The following is a 19,715-nucleotide window of genomic DNA, read 5'->3' on the forward strand; positions in this document are numbered from 1 at the left end:
CACTTTCAGAGCAGTGGTGTGGGTGTATTTGGAAGCAGTCCAAAGCAAATCCCAGCTGAATTGCATAATTCTGGAGTAAAACAAAAATATATGGTGTGGGAAGAGTTTATGGCATTTGAGTAAAGGAGAGGAGAGGGAAGGGTGAATGAGACAAAGCTTGTTAAGTGTAAATATGATATGATCATAAGTAAAGCAAGAGGCTAAACAGAATGCATCCAAAAAAAAGAAAACTCTGTAATTTCTAATATTAAAATAGGCTTGAAAGTTCAGGCTTCCACAGTCTTACAGGATAATTGGTTGCTGCAGGTCAGAAGAGATGTCAGGAGATCTCTAGCTCAACCACCTGGCCAAAGCAGGGCCAAACATGAGGTACTTCATTCTGCTCTCCCCTTCTTACATCTTTATGACTTTAAATAACACTTTCATGACAGTCCATGGTTGCAACAGCAAAAAGGAGGAAAATAAAGAGTAAAGCATTAGTGATTGAAATGATTTAGGGACTTTATTTCTCCTTCTCAAAGACAAGATGGGGTAAAGCACAAAACTATTCTTTTAGTTAACAGCTCAAAAAAATCAATATCAGTTGTATCCAGTTGGGATATCATGTGATACCTGTTGGAGAATGCTTGCCTGAGTCGTCTGTGAGTTCTTCCACACTTGTGATGGCCTTGACCTCACACTTTTCACCCACCACATTGTGTGTTAGCCAGAGAAACTTAGACCAGGAGACCAAATGCCACTGACGTGTTCTTTCCTTACCCGTCCTGATAAGAGATTTGGAATCAAAGTACCAGCAGAGTTTGCATCTCCCCCCTGCGTGACCGCCTCAAATGTTCATGCGGCTTAAATACACATCAACACAATTTGAGAAACCCAAGATAGAGAGGAAAGCATGTAAATTCCAGCTGGGCTAAGGGACACTAACAGATGTATGGTACAAATTATTTCTTAGCACCCTTGCTGTGATTGCTAATTCTGTCCAAGATTTCTAGGCCGGTATGAAGGGATAATTATTCACATAACCATGAGGATTCTGGGCTGAATACGCCAGGACTGTAGTGCCTCTGTGTCCCAAATGCATGCCTGTTTGATGATTTAAGCAGCGGCTGGGTTAGTCAAACTACAGCTTTGAAGATACTCACACACCCCCTCGTGTTCCCAAAGATACTTTTTCAGAAGAGCTCGGATTGTGTTTTTAAGACTTTTAACGCAAAGATGTGATCTTCCAAAGCAAGTCGGTGCTTTCTGAAAATTGGAATGGTAGGGTGAGAAAAATCTCCTAGATTGTACACTCAGGCATTAGACTATGATCTTCTGATCACATAGAAAAGCTTCTAAGTTCCATGAAGTGTTTAAGTGATATTTGAGAGTAGCCTATAAACAAAGATGAGTTTGGAGGCATTAATGTACTGTATGAGGAGGTTTTTCAGCTAGGATGGGAATAACAGGGTCTCACAGAAATGAAAATTTTGGGAAAATTTACATTATAAAAATGACTGGTTCTGGAAAGACATCAGAAAAGGCTGGAATTTTAGAGTTATTTTGTAGCTTTTGTTGCTACCATAGTCCTACATAATTTTTTAGAAGTCCATGAAAGATACCTAATTCCTATTAGCTTCAGTGTCAATTAGATACCTAAGAAGCACCTATTTACATCTTTCAGGTGCCTCAATACCTTTATCAGCCTAGCATTTCAAAATTGGTCTGCAAAGGCTATGAACAGAATTTCAGGTATCCAGCTGTTATTCTACTACTGTACCAAATGTATCAATCTGCATTCTGAAGAAGGTGGAACCTTGGAAAAAAGAAAAACAGGTTATGAAATGTCAATGCTTGGAAAGCGTTATAATTTATATTTACAAAAAATTAGGTAGCCATTAGGGAAAACTTCTTGATGTGTGGTTTCTGCTAGGAAACAACTACAGTTTTCCACCCTGGAAGACACAAACTGTTCTTCAATGGATTATCAAAAAGGCAACAGGAGATAATATTGATGCAATTTCATGTCAGTCAATTAGCTATTGTTCCTGCCCTAAATAGAATGATTATTTTCATGTTATGCTTGTTGCTAGCTAATAACTGTGCTGACAGATGTCTAGAAATAAGGCAGCACTCAGGTAGTTTCCAGGCAGAGTGATTCAGAGGACTGTTGGCAGAGCATTTCTTAGGAGCTACTAAATATAACAATTCATTCACATTTCTCTACATTGTATTGTTCCAGTGGCTTAAGAGGGTTTTCCTTAATGTTGTTGTGGCAAATAATTTCTGTTTCTCTGATACTTTTTTGAGGACAATAGCGGGAAACACCTCGTTTCCTTCAGAGTAACTCTACCTATAACACAATATGATTCCCGTCTCTCTCTGATTAGAGTCTCTGTAAGTCCCAAGCCATCCAGCTTGGACACTTGAAAACGAACATGGCTTTTGTACACACAGTCAAACATGGTGGCACTTCCACCACCCAAGTTTTGACACTTTACACCCAGCACTGAGTGCCCTCAGCCCAGCTGCCTTCATTGGGCTGGACCAAGTGGAGATCAAGCCCTTCCTCACACAGGACCTCGCAGCAAAGTCATTTAACACATTTGTTCCTCACCTCAATACCTAGTAAAACAGAGGTGGTAGCACTCCTTTGCATGTATCTGACACTTTCTACTGTATGCAGTACCACTTAACATGATAGGAGCTTTTTTCCTATGCTCCTCATAGAAGTGGAGGTAACTCAACACCATCCAGCTTCCAGCAGGATATGTCTTTTCCTCATAAGTGCTCATATTTATACATTTTCATGTAATCAGACTGGGAAATTAACACCTCATGAGTCAAAACTTCCAAGCCACAGTATTCAAACTGGGACAGATCATAAATGTTTAATCTTCTTTATAATGATTCTGCAGTTATCCATAGGAGGACTAAGTTGACTAAGTTACCTTTTAATAAAAGCTGTTAAGTCATTCCCCTACGTCTGACCACATTCTTCTTCTGTAAAAAGAAATGGAAAAAGCGTGAGAATTTGAGTGTGAAAAGACCAACAAATTTACATTTTTAGGCTTCTACTTTGGGTTCTTCTTTTGATGTTGGTTTCTTTTCTGAAAGCTGAAAGGACTGGTTTGTCTTCAGTCTCTGGTACAGTTTTGCTTAAATTAGACATGATTTATTTGGGTTTTTTTGATGTGGCTTGTTTCCTATGACCTGGACTGAGTCCTCAAAATTAATTCTCTTTAGATATTTCACTCAAATTCAAAAGCCTTTCTGTTTAAGAGGGAGAAATTACAGAGATGGAAGAGAGGTTAAGTTTTATCCTCCTTCCTTACCCTCCATCCCTTTATAAAATAGCATTTTCTTCTCGCTCTCTTGCAAAGACTGATCCTCATTTCTGTCACACATTCCTTCATTTCATATAAATACCAGGAAAAATACTGCAGATCTTGCATGGGCAAACCTCCCATTGAAACCAATGGAAATGTTACCTGAGTAAGGTTCTGAGAGCTTGGCCCTTCACTAGTAACTCAAAGAAATGGAAAAAAGTCACTGAGAAACCAAAACACTCTGTTCTTACTTATAAAAGAGTGGGCAGGAGGTGGAGGAAGGTTGAGGTAGGTTTTGGGGGGGTTATATTTAGAAAAAACCTTAATTTTGGTGTTGCTGCCAATATGAGCACATGGAGTTTCAATTTGTGGTTTCTTTTTATGCAGTACATTTTGAAACTGGAATTTAAAACAAAATATACATCTCCATGTCTGACTGTGTATATAATAATTTGTCATTTCTTGGCGGGAATTTGAAGCTATTTTTAGTGTTCAGAAGTAGTCTTCTGTCCCTTTCCTTCACCTGCCTCCCCCCATCTCACTTCCAAATTACTCTTTAATCAACCTTGCAAGATTTTTCGAACTTTCCAAACTCTTGAAGTAAGGAAAATAGTGACAGGAAATTAATCATTATTGAGGAATGGGTCCATATTTTCATTTCCTGGCCCTTTGGAGTTAAATGCTGAGTTAGAGCCATTTGTCAAAAAGTTGAACAGAATTTTTACCTGTAGATTCATTTTAAAGCACTCCATTCAAGAACAATGCTCTCTGAAAAAATACATATGTAAGAAAGAGAATCAGGAAATCCTCCTAAAGCCAGAGCACTTGTGCTTCAAATCAATGCTTGAGTAAGAATAGAATCCCTCCAGGGAGAGAGCTGATGGTGGAGTTGATGCTCCACTCTTCAAAACCTCAGGTTTTGGGACATCAGTATGGAATCCTTTGACCATGTGTAAAAGCTGCACCATATGCTGAACCCCAAACATGGGAGAGCCGTTACAGTTCTGACCTGGATTACTTAACAATGGCATTGTGACCCCTAACATTGTGACTCTCTCAAAGCTGGTCACCATTGTTTCTTAACCCACCTCCACACCTCAGCAGTGATCACAATCTCCCAAGCCACTGGTAGGTATCAATTGTATAAATCAGATCTGTTTATTTTATCTTTGTATTGGTGCCATACCATACCCTGTAAGCTTCTTTATACCTTTTCTAGTTCTAGATTAGGCAAGACAAGGTTTTTAGGTAGCTCCAATTTTTTAATTCACCTTACTTCTATAGCTAGAAACACTAAACTGGCTTTTGGATCACAACACTTCTTTACTGCTTATTTTTAACTTGAGAAAGTTTGTGTGCTCAGTAGTGTGTTTATGGCTTTTTATGATTCTAGGTCTTGTGTACATCCACTTGCAACTACAGTAGAAACTCTACCAGACATTTATTAAGATAGAAAATCTTGAACAGCATGCATTATTCAAGATGTGTTTGTGCCATAGATTTACAAAATAGCATAAGGACGTTTTCTTTTCTTGTTCTCTATTCCTCTCTAAATAGCTCTCAAATTCAAACAAAGGTGGGGTTTTTTTGACTGTTACTGAACATCGAGTTGCTTTTTATAGAACTGCCTGCCACCCTTCCAAGATCTCTTTCCTAAAGGATAATAGGTAAGCACACATTTGAAGAGCATATCATTATGTATGTTAATTGAAGAAGGCTTTTTCTTAGGTGCATTACCTCTGATTTATCAACACTGAATTCCATCTGGCTTTTTTTTTTGTGAGTATTTTGGAACTGATTTATTGCTTCTGCAAATCTTTACAGTAAGCTTCCATTTTTACCCTACGTAGTCCTGTCTAGGCTGGTGAGCAGGTTTGTACTTCTGCTGGACATCAAGGTCATTTATATGTATGTTGCACTGCCCAAGCACAAGCAGAGATTACTCTGAAAGCCCACTGGCAAATATTCAGGAGCTGACCACTATTTCCTACTAATTGTTCCTATCTTTTAGCCAGGTATATATATTAAAGTCTTACCTATCTCACAATAGGTTCTCTAACAGGCTTTTGTGAAGGACTTTGTTGAATGTATTTATGAAATCCAGACATATTTCATCAATCAATTCTCCCTTTTCTACATGCTTCTGACTCCTTCAAAGAACACTAGTAGCTTTATCTTCCTGTCACAAAGCTTTTTGGATTATTCCCCTCTAAATTAGTAAGTTATATTTATTCATGTCATGATCTTATTGTAAGCTCTACCAAGCTTCCTGGGTACACATTTCTAAACTTGTCCCGCCTTGTAGAATTTTGTTAACAATTGCCATCACCTTTGCAGCTTCCCATTTCTCTAAAGCAAAGGCAAGTGTAAATGAGAGCTCGCACACCACAGCTAGGAGATCCATTATTTCAAACTTGCCTTTCTTTAGAACCCTTTGTGGGCCAGTATGAGACACTGTCTTCTTTTTTTTGTTTTCCTGATATTTCTTAATTTGTTCTATTTTTGACACTGGAAATGAGGCAGCCAAAGTATCGTGGTGAATAAAAATGGAAAATAAAAAGTCATTTGCCTTTTACTCTGCTTTTACCTTTTCTTACTGCTACTTTCACACATTCACTGTCTACTGGTCTACTAAATCTCTGTAGGGCATTCATATTAGGTAATTTATTATTGTTGTTATGCTATAAGTTGATCCCAAAATCCTTTTTAGATTCATCTTTTTGCATCTCATATGTAATTTCTTGGAGATTGTTCTCTTCTTTTTTCTTTATTTCACACATATTCACCTTTTTTAGGAGTATGTCTTCTTTCTTCTAACAGCCTCCCTTATTCTGTTGCTTAGCTATCCCATATTTTGTTTGTTACTTTGCTCTCTATACACTTCATTTTGATAGGTAGCATGCATTTGATTTGAGCCATCAGTAAGAAGTAATCCTCACAATTATTTCATCTTCAAATATACTTTATGCTAGCTGGTGTTTCATGCCTCGAATAAACTGGAACAAGCATGCCCTTCACCTGTTGTCTCCTAGCCAATGAAGCTTTTGTAATTCTTTTCTTAACTTGTCAGTCTGTCTTTATATTTTTGTTGCTTTTATTTGAGTTCCTTCAGCTACTCAGCTGCCTGTGAGGACTTGTATTCCTGATGAATCTTATGCTGAGGTTTAGCTCTGTTTCTGACAAATCCTCTGAAATCCAGGTAAAGTCTCAGCAGGTTTGAATAGATGTCTACTCACAGATGTCAATCACCAGCATGGCTCAGGTCCATATACTCCGTACCTACAGACAGCACCACAATGCCACATGACTATATAAATAAATTTAAGAGAACATCTGAACCCATTCTTTTTCCAAATGCAATGTAAAGAGATGTTCAAGCAAGAGCAATATGGACCAAGCTTGTCACTGGAGAAATTGTCAGCAGTATTTGGTGCCGAAAAAACGCAATTTCATTTGCTTCTCTATTTTTTAATGAGTTCCTTTGTATCTCTCTACTCAGTTAGTATCTAGTTATATTTTAGAAAGCAGAATACTTCCAACTGGAAAGATGGAGGAGGAAAGGCTGATGATCATCCAACACACAGGTGATCTAGGCTTAACACCTTGATCTGATTAGGCAGATGGAAGGCCTGGGTCTCTGTCATTGCAAATGAGGTCTTTAACCACTTTTGTGTTACTGGCAGTGCTGGAACGTCATGGGGAGGCAGGGACTGGTCTCATCATTCGGTTGGAAATTTCATCCACAACCTGGTGAAAAGTGTAGCTGGAACTTACATTGGAAAGTTTCAACTCTGACAATTCAGCATGTTTCTATCAAAAGCACCCTGGTTAGCAGTATGGTTATCAAGTGACCTGAGAAGGTGGGATACATATCCCAGGAGTCTTGAAGAAACTACTTATAAGGTTTTTCAGCCTGGTTTATTCTTAATGTCAGTGAACCTTGTCGCTATAAAATAGGACAATTCAGAGACAACTACTGGCAACTCAGGGGATAGTAAATCCCTGCTATGTGATGAAATTTACCCTGCAGTGTTCACAAACGTGGGTCAACAGGAGGCTAAATGGATTCATAGGGTTTGGCAACTGAGATGGAAACTCTGAAGATTACTGACGGGCTAACCTCGCAATATCAAGGAATGACTCTTTTGAGTATCCATGGAAAGTGTACAGCAAACTCCCAGAAAATAAACTTTGATGTGAAGCGGCCATCTGTCCAAAGTCTGGATTTAAGTTTCAGCTGAGCTTTGCTAAGTGTTTTAGGAGCACAAACTCTGATGTGAAAGTTTAGGTTCCTTCAACAGGTGTTGGGTCTACTGGGTCAAGATACTCAGATCTGTTGTGTTGTATGAAGACATTTTAGGGTTCTCCATTTTTCAGTACCACTTCTGAGATTTAAGAACTTACTGATCATTTTGGAGTGCCAAAAAAGTAAGTAAGTCATACTTTTAAAATCTCCTAGTGAAAGACATTGTCTCACAGTTTGAATCATGTAACACAGATTATTACCCCCATGCTACAAGAACAGAATTCCATGGCTGTTTATGAATTAAACCAGTTCTCCTCCATGATATATTTTCACAATCCGAGCTACTTTGGAACATCTTTAGTTTATAACAAGCCTCCTTGGCAGAAGGAGAAGCATCACCTGACATTTTGGTCTGAGAAAGGGTCAAATTAGCCATGGTTTTCAGAAGAATCACGCACTAGAAATGTACACATACTGCTGGGAGCAAAGTCAACACCCGTGGATGTCAGGGTCCAGACTGGAAGTGAAAGGGTTCTCCTCTGCAAAGAAGAGCTGGTGGTATGGGTCTCAAGACTCAAGGTCTCGCAAGTTCATATGCTAGGTCTTAAACAGCTCAAATCACTGAATATTGTTTACTCTCTCCAGTGAATTCCCACCTTAGCTGTTGGTTTGGGAAGTCTGGCAACAGCTACTAAGGACAAGGCCAGGATTAAATCATGGAAGTGTTGCTGAACAGGTTATGAAATTGTGCTCTTGCCTGCCCTCACACTGCCAGAAATCATTGCATAACGTTTCTAATAGTTTCCTGGTTTGTACTGCTCGGATTATTTCTTTAGTTCCTAAACCCATAGCTCTTGAGAATAACTCATGCATTTACTTTTCTTATGGATATGAAAAAGACTGTTAGCAAATATACTATGATACAAATGATACTTTGACTTTAAAGGTACCCAGGTTTTAACTTCTAAACAGCTAATCTGTCAAGTGTGGCAGCAATAATGTATAGGCTGAGGGAGTGGAAGAGGATCTCTGTATCCCTCACAACCTAGATATTGCTTGGTGCTGTGTCAGTCTTGATTTTACAGCATTGCTTCTGTCATAAACACATCTCTATATCCTTGTTAGAGCACTTTGCTTTAGTGCTCATTTAAAATGAATATAACCTTGTGGTGTGTGAGGAATCACAGTGACAAAGCAAAAAACATAAAATTAAGTATAACTGAAGTGTTTGTTAAAACAAAACTGAAGCCAGCCTGGCACACTTGCATTTTACTCAGCCCTGCTGCTGGAATAGTTCCCTTTAGAAGAAAACCAAAAAGGTCTGAACCTCAAGAAGGAAAACAATTCAGTCCAGACTAAGAGTATTTCAGACAGAACCAGACAAAAAACTCCGTATGAAGAGAGTTTTTTTAAGCAACAAGGGCTTAAAGTTATTTCCACGGAGTTTCAGGACTGTCACTTTCTATGATGAAATTTATTCCTGCTCAATATGCCAACTGTTTCAATCTTATGCCTAAAGTCAAGACTTTACATAGGAGCCTCTGCTCCCAACACCTCCAAGAGCCAGAACTGCTTTCATGTAGGAACCGAAATCCATACTTTCGTGTGTCAGCATACCTGCTTGTGAGTGAAGGCATATGATTGCAATGCTGTTTTCCTTGCTCAGAGGAAATTTATTGTTGATACCAGAGGGCCAAACTGTACAAAGTGAATTTGCAAGAATTCAGCAAGACCACATCCGCTTTCTGACAGGAAGAACCTAAAGAAAGGAATTAGCAGGATCGGATGTGGTGCTTTCTGACAGAGAGCCAAACCTAGGAGGCCAAAATAAGAAGGCAGTGTAAAAATAGATTTATGCTTAAATTGAAATGTGCACAATTCCCATTTCTGTCACTGCACCCTGGATTAAGCGACTATTTTATGGTAGTTTATAAATTCAAAAGCCCTGGGTTCAACAGACCACCCATTTCACCATAAATTAAGCTGCATTCTAGAATGCTATAAGTGACAGCATTTCTAGTGGTATTATGCCTGCTTTCTTCCCCAAAAGGACAGGGGTGTGGGTGAACTTTTTCAGTGATGAACATCCCAGGCCCTGCTTTGGAGCACCATGCAGCTACACCATTGCAGGCAGCCAACCCAGGTAGAGTCTCACCACAGATTTCCGTCTCTCTTGACCTCATTCACCACCTTGCCCAGTTATTAAGAACAAGGTGATATTCTTCAGCCTGAAAGGGAATTGTTCCTATTGCATCAGATGGACCGTCAGAAGTGCACAGAATCCTTTTCCCTCTGCGTATGAGGCTCTGCTCATGCAGACCACATAACCACAGCGATAAGTACCTGCTTCCTGAGGCGGGCAAGCAAATGTCTTGCAAGAACAGTGTCAGAACCCACATTCAGAAACCCAGCCTTAAAGTGCTGACCTGTGCTGAAAATAATCTTGACAGATTGCAGGGGCAGATTCATTGTTTTATCAAACATCTCATGGCCTAAACTATTCAGCTGGTAAATATTCAGCTGGCAAGCAAGCTTCTCCTTCCAATCTGTCCCTTATTGCCTGAGTAGGGACGGTGCCTTGGAGTGAAGCCTTGTTCCAAGTGCCTCATGTTTAACCTGATCCTATCTTTCCAGGCCAGGCATCTCCAGAAGCAAATATCCTACAAATGGAATATATTTAAAAATACTTTTAGTGAAGGATCCAGATTAATTCCCAGATCTTTGCCTAAGAACTGCTTCATCAGGGCCAACAATTTTCTTCAGTGTGTTTTGGACATGCTTAGTGAGCTGTTAGCTTCAAAACATCATTGCTTATTCAGTTCTGCCCCTGACCATTGCTACAAGGCACCATAGAGGGGTGCCGTCTTTCAGCTTTCTTCTTTTGAAGAGCAGGGGAAATTCATTGAATCAGAAGTTGATCTACATGAGGACAGGGAGCTGAACAAGGCACCTGGAAGTGTATCTGTGCTATCCTGGGGGACATCAGGTTACTGTCTACCTGCATTGAACTTGCCATCTCTTTTCACATCAGCTGTGGGAAGCAGCAAGGTGGCTGCTGACTACACATGGGACAGCTTTACCAGTTAAGAAGATGCCACTGGGACTTATAAGCTGTATGGTAGCACTGGGAAGAATTAACACTATTGTCACTCATACTCTCTGCCCATGCCCATGTTGCAAGTGCCACTGTGTGTCTCCTGAGAGCTCCCATCCACTGGCTGCACAGAGCCTGCAAAGTTTCCATTCCTCTCCCTTATCCCAAAAGGTCACCGCTTCTCTTCCATGAGCCAGAGCAGAATGAAAATAAGAGGGCACAAACTGCTGCTGAAATGGGGCACACAGTGGCATGGGTACAGTGCTTCTGTAATTGTTGATGTGGCGTGGCTTTGGCAAAACGTCAAAACACACAGCTGGCTAATATAGACCCCTCTTTTCTCCAGAGCCACCTCAGAAGCAGCTATTGACTCTTCAGGCAGTAATATTCATCTGGCATCTCATTCATTCCAAGTTAATTGCTTAAATGGGTGGAAAAGGAAATTTGTGAAACGAAATGTGCTGCTGCATCAGGCATAAAGGAAACTTCGTCCCTATTAAGCTGGAAATGCTTCCCAAAGACAACACATAGGCTTTACCGTACCGAGGCACTTAAGTTCAATTCTTCAGTGGGACCACTGTTTAAAGAGAGCATTACTAACTCGGTCACAGCAAGCTTCTGTACTTCAACTTCCCAGTCACTCAGTTTACTCTTTGGGATGGTTTCCCCTACAACTTAAAAATATGGCCTTGGAAAGAATCACTAAATAAGTAAATACTTGAGTCTAGCAAGGTTTTCTTCCTAGATCCAAACCCTGGCACAGGTTGAAGCCTTGCAACTATGTCCTATCTGTTGAGGAGCCTTCTGTTGGTATTAAGTGGCATATTGTTTAGAGAAATAACACTTTTTTGTTAGAGAAGGAGAAAACATTCCAAACAAGCTCCTGGTCAAACACACATTTTTATGCGTGTCAGCAGCTTGGGAAGAAGGAGAAGGGAGCAGTTTCATTTTAAGGGTTTCTCTGAAGAAAAGTTCCGGTTTACATTGCCATGAATTTCTCCTTCAGAGTGCTCCTCATTTTCAGGATGCAATTTTGTGCTTCCTTCTCACAGCAGACTTTTATTCACAATCCATATAGCAGCACTCCTGTAAGAATTGCCTGTTTCACCTCTCTAAACAAAGCTTCTTCAGTACCTTCATTAATCCCTTGCATTTGCCATTACTGTTGTACAGAATGCCTTTTCTGCAGAGATAATAACACTGCAGCCATTTATTTAATTATTGAATGCAGTTGGCATCTTTTAAAGAAGCTTTTACAATTATTTAATTCATTATTTTTTTCCATTTGTGACCCTCACTATACTGGCTCACTGTTAGGTAAGTCTAGAAAGGTTTATTTCCCCTGAATGTAAGGTTTGAGGAAGGTCTCAGCAGTGTTTAAGGGATTGGCCCAGGATGTCTACTGACATCCTGTGTCTGTGAGCAATTTTGTCCCTTAAAATAGCATTCAAATGAGATTTTAATCCTCTGTGAAGTGTTTTTTCTTCCTCAGCTCTGGTACTGCTGTGAAATGAGCCATTCTCTTTACACCATAGCTATCAATAGCCCCAAAAAGGCAATGCAATGACTGCCAAAATAGAAACCTGTTTGCGTGCTCCCATGGTCCTTGAGGCACTCCAGCTCAGCCACAGCAGGGTAAGCTGTGCATTGCCATCTCATGTGTGTTAACAAACCAAAGACCCTGCTCCCTGGTCTTGGTTGAGGGACACGGTGTGATCTGAAAGTGCATCATTTTGTTGGAGAACATCTCCAATTACAAATGCCCGTTCAGCTTAAGTTTTCAAGTTCTCTCAAAGAAGCCTGAAAAAGACTTTATTTATTTATTTCCTTTAATCTGAGGAGAATTGCATACTGTTGTATTTGCACTTCTGCTTAAGGGGTGAGATGCAAACCGCTGTGCAGTCAAATTCGGCAGATGACTTACTTGCAATAGTGGTAGGGCTGATCCAACAAGATATGGCTGAGTAGCCAGTTCAAGAGTTAAAAGTTTCAGGCAGCTGAAGTCAACAGGTGAGTTAGAAAAAGGGGAGGAGGAACTGCAAAGAGCTGAAGAGAACTGTCAGATTTTGAAATGGAGCAAGGTGAAACTGGAAGAATCGGGCTGAGAAAAAAGCCAGGAATTTCTTGAAAGCGGCAGAACAAGCTTGGCGCAGTTTGGTGCAAGTCCGTAGCTGTGAATTCACCAGCCTTCCTTCAGGCATTAACAAAACCAGCAATAACTCTTTAAACTCTGTATTCTCTCATACCCTGCCTAAATGAACATGTTAGCTGTTTTCTTAGTACTCACTTGACTACTTTGGAAGGAGATAGCTGCAATGAGATAGATGATGACAGAGATATTTGGTGCTCAAACAATGGGAACACCTTTTCCTTGCTGGGTGGCTGGCTTCTCTAAGAGAGGAAAAGGAAGCTTAACCTGAGTCTTTGCAATTTAAGCCCATCCTTTTTCTATCAGGCATGGACAAAACCAATAAATCATTCTCTACCTCTCCACATCAGCAGCTTCCTTATTCATGGAGAAACTCTCCCCTTCAGTTCAGTGGGTTTCCAGGTTCAAGGATCGCTCCCAGGATTTAGGCCACTGAGGATTACTGCTTCAGTTGCTGCATAACAGAACAAAGCTAAAAGTTTTCATAAGGATCTCATATAACAAATATAAGGAGGCTAACAAAAAATAAAGTTGTTAATGCTCATGTGCCACTTCTCATCCTTTTGGCTCTTGTTTTAAACTTGTTACTGCAGGGTATGGGTTAGAAGTATCTTGTCTCTTGCTCTTTTTAAGGGCACTGTTTTTAAACACAGATTTCAACAAAACACCCCCCACAAGCAATTAATTTCACCTGAGGAAGGTGGAAATTAAACACAAGGGAGAGGCATTTGTAAAAAAAAAAGCTGTTAAGAAGAAAGACTTTAAAGCTGTACCTTTGAATAAATATAAAAACCATTTTGTCTTTCAAGCTGATACACTGCTGCCCAGAGGAGATATCATACAGTGTCATCAACATTACCTACTGATGTAGAAATCTGTGGTATCCATCATCAGCCCATGTCTGTCATTCCTGCTCTAAGGTAGATTGGCTGTGTGAAAAATGAGCCTTACATGTGAAACAGCTCAACACCATAACAGAGGGAGGCTCTGCCCAGGATCACAAGCTTTAATGCAGCATTTCACAATCTCAAATAACTTTTAAGTGAAGCTTATAGGAAAGAAAGGCTGATAGATACTTACTCAGGAGTTTATTTGTGATTTGGCTGAGGACACACTTCCAGAAATCTGTGACTGGTGCTCTGCACTCTTGTACATCAATGCACTGAGTGTTGTAAATGGTTATCGAGAAACCTCCATTTCAGAGGAAGGGCGTACAAGTTCAACAAAACATCAGTGTCCAAAGGAGCCTGTGGTGAAGGAGCCCTCTAAAGAGCTATTAATCTAGCTAAAAAGAAAACCTTATGAGAACACTTTAGCATTCATAAGGTTTTTTACCCCTGGGGAGATGTGTAAGGAGGGAGCTGAAAGATACAGCAACACACTCATATTTGCCTGTTTGTTTGCCTTGGTGTCAGGTATCTGGTACTTGATAAATGCAGGAATTGTATTCACTGAACTGCTAGGATGATGAAATTTTACTTTCTTCATCTGCTGTGGTTCTGCAAGAGATAAAGAATAACAAAAATGAAGTTATTAGGAAGCTGAGTGGTTGAACCTTGGAATTTCAGAGCTATGCTCAGGTTTAACTGACCTCTCTCAAGGAGAGGAGCACCCACTGCCTTCAGATTTTAGGCTTGGGTCAAGTAACAAATTCTAGAATATACATGCAAACCCTCCCAAAGTTACATTGAGGCTTTCTTGTAAGTTTTCAAGTCCTACAACAACTCATTTCTGGAATCCAGGACAAACTGGGAGTCTCACAAATCACACTAGTCCAGGTTTAGTTCCAGGAATAAGGGAAAAGTACTGCAGAGCACTCGGTTATTCTGCTATTGCTTCATCTATGAGAAAAAAATGGTCATTAATATATCAGGACAAACTTGCTTTGCTTCATTTCTAGCCTAAATGAACATCTTCCTCTCAGTTCAGTTTCACTATACAACAGCAAAATGAGAAAAGAGCCCAACAATACACTAATAGATTCCAGAAATGCTGTACAATGTCAAGAAAGGAGTCACTGAGCCATTTCCAAAAACTCTGAGTATTTGCAATATATGGTGAAGTGAAATTGTTACTCTTATGGCTCATGAAAGAAGCCCTATGACATTTTAAAAGGATTCCAATTATTATCTTATAAGAAAAAAATGATTGGTTTGTATTCCAGCTAAATCGAAGCAATTTATTGGAAAGATTGTTTCACCTATAAATAAACAGCTTGATTTGTAACGTGTAATTTTCACTGAGAGCAAATTTCGGTCTAACAGAAAATCCTCTTTTTCTAACTGGTTTCAGGGTCTTTCATGTAAGTATCCCACAAATGCTCCTGGTTCTGCAAACCCAAAGTGAAAACCATTTTCTCAGAAAATGTAAGGAAGTCTAATCAAATTAATAAAAGAATAATAGACCTAACAAGAGACATCTAATTAATAGTAATTCAGAAGTCACCCTGGGATTAGATATATGCGAAAACTGGTTTTCTTACGTGCTAAGGGAGGGATTCAAAGCCACTTCCAGGACAGGCAGCAGACAACTGCAGGAGTCTGAATTTTAGACAAAGGTTCCCCCAGGGACACTTGGGGAACCACATAGGCTCTTGTGGAGTTGAGCCCCTGGAGCTTTTGTTCTTCAGCTGTTAAACGGATGGACCAAACCTATTTTCCTTCCTCACCAGAATATTGCGAGTGTGATTCAGATTAAAACTGTCAACAGCAGGTTCTATGAAACTGGGGTCATGTAAGTGCCTGATCATTGCAGTGTCAAGAATGGTATCTGCTTGACCACCTGATAGCTAAAGGGCTTGATCGCTAAGCAACTACTAAGAAAAGAATGTGAGAATGTTGGATTTCCATTTGTCATTATCTGGTTTCCATTCTCACAGGGTAGCAGCTGATTTGAGATATAAGCTGTATTTCTGGATTTACAGAAAAAGATTAGCTATCACTAACTATTGATATCACTATTTATTCAGCTTTTCAAGATGGATTTTTTATTGCCTAGAAGGGAGTGTCTGCTATTTCCATTTTCCTGAGGAAAATGGGAGTTAAGTTATATATCTGAAAGCAGCCTATAGTCATGACACATGAGATCACAGACTTCTGAATACACTAGATGTTTCAAAGAGAATTTAAACACCTCAAATATTGTGATAGGCTTTACCACAGTGTCCTACCAGGGTCGTTTTAGGCTGGTTCAGGTAACTGAAAATAATTATCCAAAGTCTGAGCACTACTGCTGTGATGGCAGATTTTTTCATTGTTTTTTCTTAGAATCATAGAACAGTTAGGGTTGGAAAGGACCTTAAGATCACCTAGTTCCAACCACCTGCCGTGGACAGGAACACCTCACACTAAACCATGGCACGCAAGGCTCTGTCCAACCTGGCCTTGAACACCGCCAGGGATGGAGCGTTCACAACTTCCTTGAGCAACCCATTCCAGTGCCTCACCACCCCTACAGTAAAGAACTTCTTCCTTATATCCAATCTAAACTTTCCCTGTTTAAGTTTGAACTTGTTACCCCTTGTGCTATCACTACAGTCCCTAACGAATACTCCCTCCCCTGCATCCCTATATGCCCCCTTCAGATATTGGAAGGCTGCTATGAGGTCTCCACTCAGCCTTCTCTTCTCCAGGCTGAACAGCCCCAACTTTCTCAGCCTGTCTTCATATGGGAGGTGCTCCAGTCCCCTGATCATCCTTGTGGCCTCCTCTGGACTTGTTCCAACAGTTCCATGTCCTTTTTATGTTGAGGACACCAGAACTGCACACAATACTGCAAGTGAGGTCTCACAAGAGCAGAGTAGAGGGGCAGGATCACCTCCTTCGACCTGCTGGTCACGCTCCTTTTGATGCAGCCCAGGATACGGTTGGCTTTCTGGGCTGCAAGCACACACTGAAGCTGGCTCATGTTCAGTTTCTCATCAACCAACACCCCCAAGTCTTTGCACCAAGCATGAGTGAATGTCAAGCACCCAGTGAGGGTTAGCCGTTAGTATCTAAGACATTAGCTGTGGAGTCCAAAATATAGAATCTCATTGCATTAGTTCATCCATACGCCTAACCTGGTTCTCATTTCCACTCACTTCAGCTTGGGACCCCTTCTTATGTATCGGGTAGAAAGTCACCGACACCTTTATATGTGTGGCTTCTGGGGAATACACTCCCAAATTAACAGCTTAGTCTCCAAAGAAAAAGCCGGTAAAAGTACCAGTGTTTCTAACATCCCTGGAGATCACTATCACTCCAGAATGGCTGCAGACCTCACAGTGGCTGAGGAATATAGGAATCCTTATGTTTTATCATGGAATAGTTTTTTAATATGCTTAAAAAAAGAAGAAACCTCTGTACATTCAAGAAATTCCTGTACATTCAAAGGCAACATGTAAACGTGCCCCTAGAGAACAGCCTGCTGGATGATTGCGGAAGAGGGGAAAATTAAATTCAGGTGAGTATATAATAAAAAACAACTACTTGCATGTAGCTACATGATTATAATTCATGTGGGCATTGCTAACCTCTTGCTGAATTCTCAGAGATAACAAAACTAATTTGTGGCAGTGGCACTAATGTTGACACATCCCACTTGAGCACAGTGTTTTTTCATTCTCTGAACTTTTATTCCCTTCCTCAGTTTTCTGAAAGGATTTTCCACCTCTGCTCTCCCTGCTTATCACCAGCCACGTTGTGGGGATTTCTAAGGTTTTTTTTTTTCCAGCTCTTATTTCTCACTTCCTTTTTGTTAAGGGAGAAAAACTCTGCAATTACAGAAACATTATACATCCCATTTTGTCTCTGGAGCTGTTTCCACACCGAGAGCTCTTGGGTCAGGATTGACTCCACCGGTGGACACTGGGCATCTCGATGCCTAATGACCCCCATAGCTGCACAGCTTCACAATTGTGCCTTTAGAAGCAAAGAATGGATATCAGCAGGAGGAGTATGGCCATATATGAGGTATCAGTGCCAACCTTATGGGGTTTTGCCCACCAAGAATGCCCTCTGTTCAGCTAATTGTAGAGCACACATACACCAAATCAGCTAAGGCAGTCCAGCAAGCAGAGATTCCTTAAGGAATCCCATCAGAAAAACCTGGATGTTTGCATCCTCACCATTAAATAAGTAGCCTAATAACACCATGAGCAAACTCCCTCCAGTTCATGGATTAACACCTCATCATTACACTTCAAAGAATCTATCAGACTGTTATTATTCTCACAATTCTTACAGTATCTTTCTTCCTGTTCTTTCCCTTTTTTTATGCTCAGTGAACAAACTGTTCATTTAGAATAAGAATTCTGAGCTGCTATTAAAAGAGTTCCTTAACTCTTCTCTTGACACATTGTGCAGAAAATAGGGACAACCTGGCAAAAGATATGGAACTATTAAAACACCTTTTTTTTTTTTTGTCAGAAACCTGTAGAGTTAGATTAAAACTTACTTACTTTCTAACTTCACAGGAGGAAGCTGAGATATCTTCCCTTTGCATGGGTGAGAAGTTGCTCTCATCTCCCAGCAGGAATGGGCAGTGAGGGTGCAGAACCACCAGTCTCACATCAGCTCCACATCAAGCAATGATGAGATTTCATAGAATCACAAAATGGTTTGGGTTGGAAAGGACCTTAAAGCTTGTCCAGTTCCAAATCCCTTGCCAGGGGCAGGGACACCTTCCACTAGACCAGGTTGGCAAAGCCCTTTCCCATTGTGTAGGGAGTGGTTCTAATCACTTCCATTTCACATGGATTTTGTGAACTCACTCTCTGACTTAATTAGAAATGCCCAAAATAAGCTAATTTTCTAAATATTCTCAAAAATCAGGTTTGTGTTGTCCTGAAAAAGTTATCTTCCAGATTTTGGATATAAGTTTAAAACCAGTCAATTCATTATCTAAGCACCCCAGGATCCACAGTGTAGTTATCCCTTCATGTGCAGAGAGGGTGTACATGTATTTGCGATTCCACTTGTAGATGAACAACCATGGCACAGAGAAGGGATTTGCCCAGGGCCATCCAGATACTTTGTGGAGGAGCAGGGACTTGAACCACTTTCTTACATTCCTTCTCTGGTTCAGTAAGAGACCAAGATGATTTCAGTCAGTAGACATTACAGGGCTCTTCATCTGACCCTATCTCATATTTCACAGTGTAGCACTCAGGTACAATATTTCCTGCAAGTTTGTTTAACTTTGCTAGTGTTCCCATTTGTCTACTTTCCTACCAGTGTGCTCAGTATTTCCCTCAGCATATTTTGACTGGGAAGCAAATAAAACGAGGGATTTTACCATTTGTCAAAGCTCTCCAAGTTTCGGAGTAGCATGGTCAGATTGGCACTTGTGATGGAAGTGTATGCTTCATGCAAGTCATAGACAAGTGACCTTTCTGCAAATCTTCTGTGTTTCTTCTTCACCAAGTAAATTGCTGGTACACATATAAATCCCTTTTTTCTTCTAGGGTTTCCTATTTAGAAATATGTAAGACCTGCTCTGTGCCTTTCTAGGCTGTAGGAATGATGAATTACTCTTTGGAAGGCAAATGCCATCTCCGCTGGGAAAATCTAGAAGCTCTTTATATCTTGTAAAATTCTGGTGTAAGCAATACTCTAAATTGCACAATTATGCTTACTTTAAAATGCTACCAATTTCTACAGTGAAACCCAGCATTTCTCAAAGGTAATAGGAAGAACAGAGGAAAAATAATGAGATGATTCATTATTTCTATATCTTTACTGTGATGGCAAATTCTAAAACAGTGCATGTGAGAAAAGAAAAAGGTTTTGAGGGATTTCCAGAGACCATTTTCCTTTCTGTATGTGCAAAACCAATCACTGTAAAACTAAGCTGATTTATCTTCAAGTAACTGTTTGTTGTAATTCCAGTCTGAGGTTAATGCTTGTATGTCAGCAGAGATTGTGGACATATATGCAA

The 19,715-nt window shown here is 40.2% G+C and overlaps 1 long non-coding RNA gene across 3 annotated transcripts in view; it reads right to left on the minus strand.

Moving 5' to 3' along the window:
• Window positions 1–607: 607 nt before the first annotated feature.
• Window positions 608–19,715, minus strand: part of LOC133215701 (uncharacterized) — a 51,158-nt gene continuing 32,050 nt past the window's right edge. For 2 of the 3 annotated variants that reach the window (XR_009726466.1, XR_009726467.1), the window contains 3 exons: window positions 13,878–14,296; window positions 2,931–2,982; window positions 608–1,374 (listed from right to left, as the gene is read on the minus strand). This is a non-coding gene — a long non-coding RNA (uncharacterized LOC133215701). Of the gene's footprint in view, window positions 1,375–2,930; window positions 2,983–10,116; window positions 10,215–13,877; window positions 14,297–19,715 lie in introns of those variants that run through there. The other variant, XR_009726468.1, reaches the window with a different exon arrangement.

This window comes from Neopsephotus bourkii, unplaced genomic scaffold (genome assembly GCF_033783945.1).
Source record: "Neopsephotus bourkii isolate Nb327-2 ecotype Australia unplaced genomic scaffold, CSIRO-AGI_Nbou_v1 NB_994, whole genome shotgun sequence".
In the NCBI taxonomy this organism is placed as follows: Eukaryota; Metazoa; Chordata; class Aves; order Psittaciformes; family Psittacidae; genus Neopsephotus; species Neopsephotus bourkii.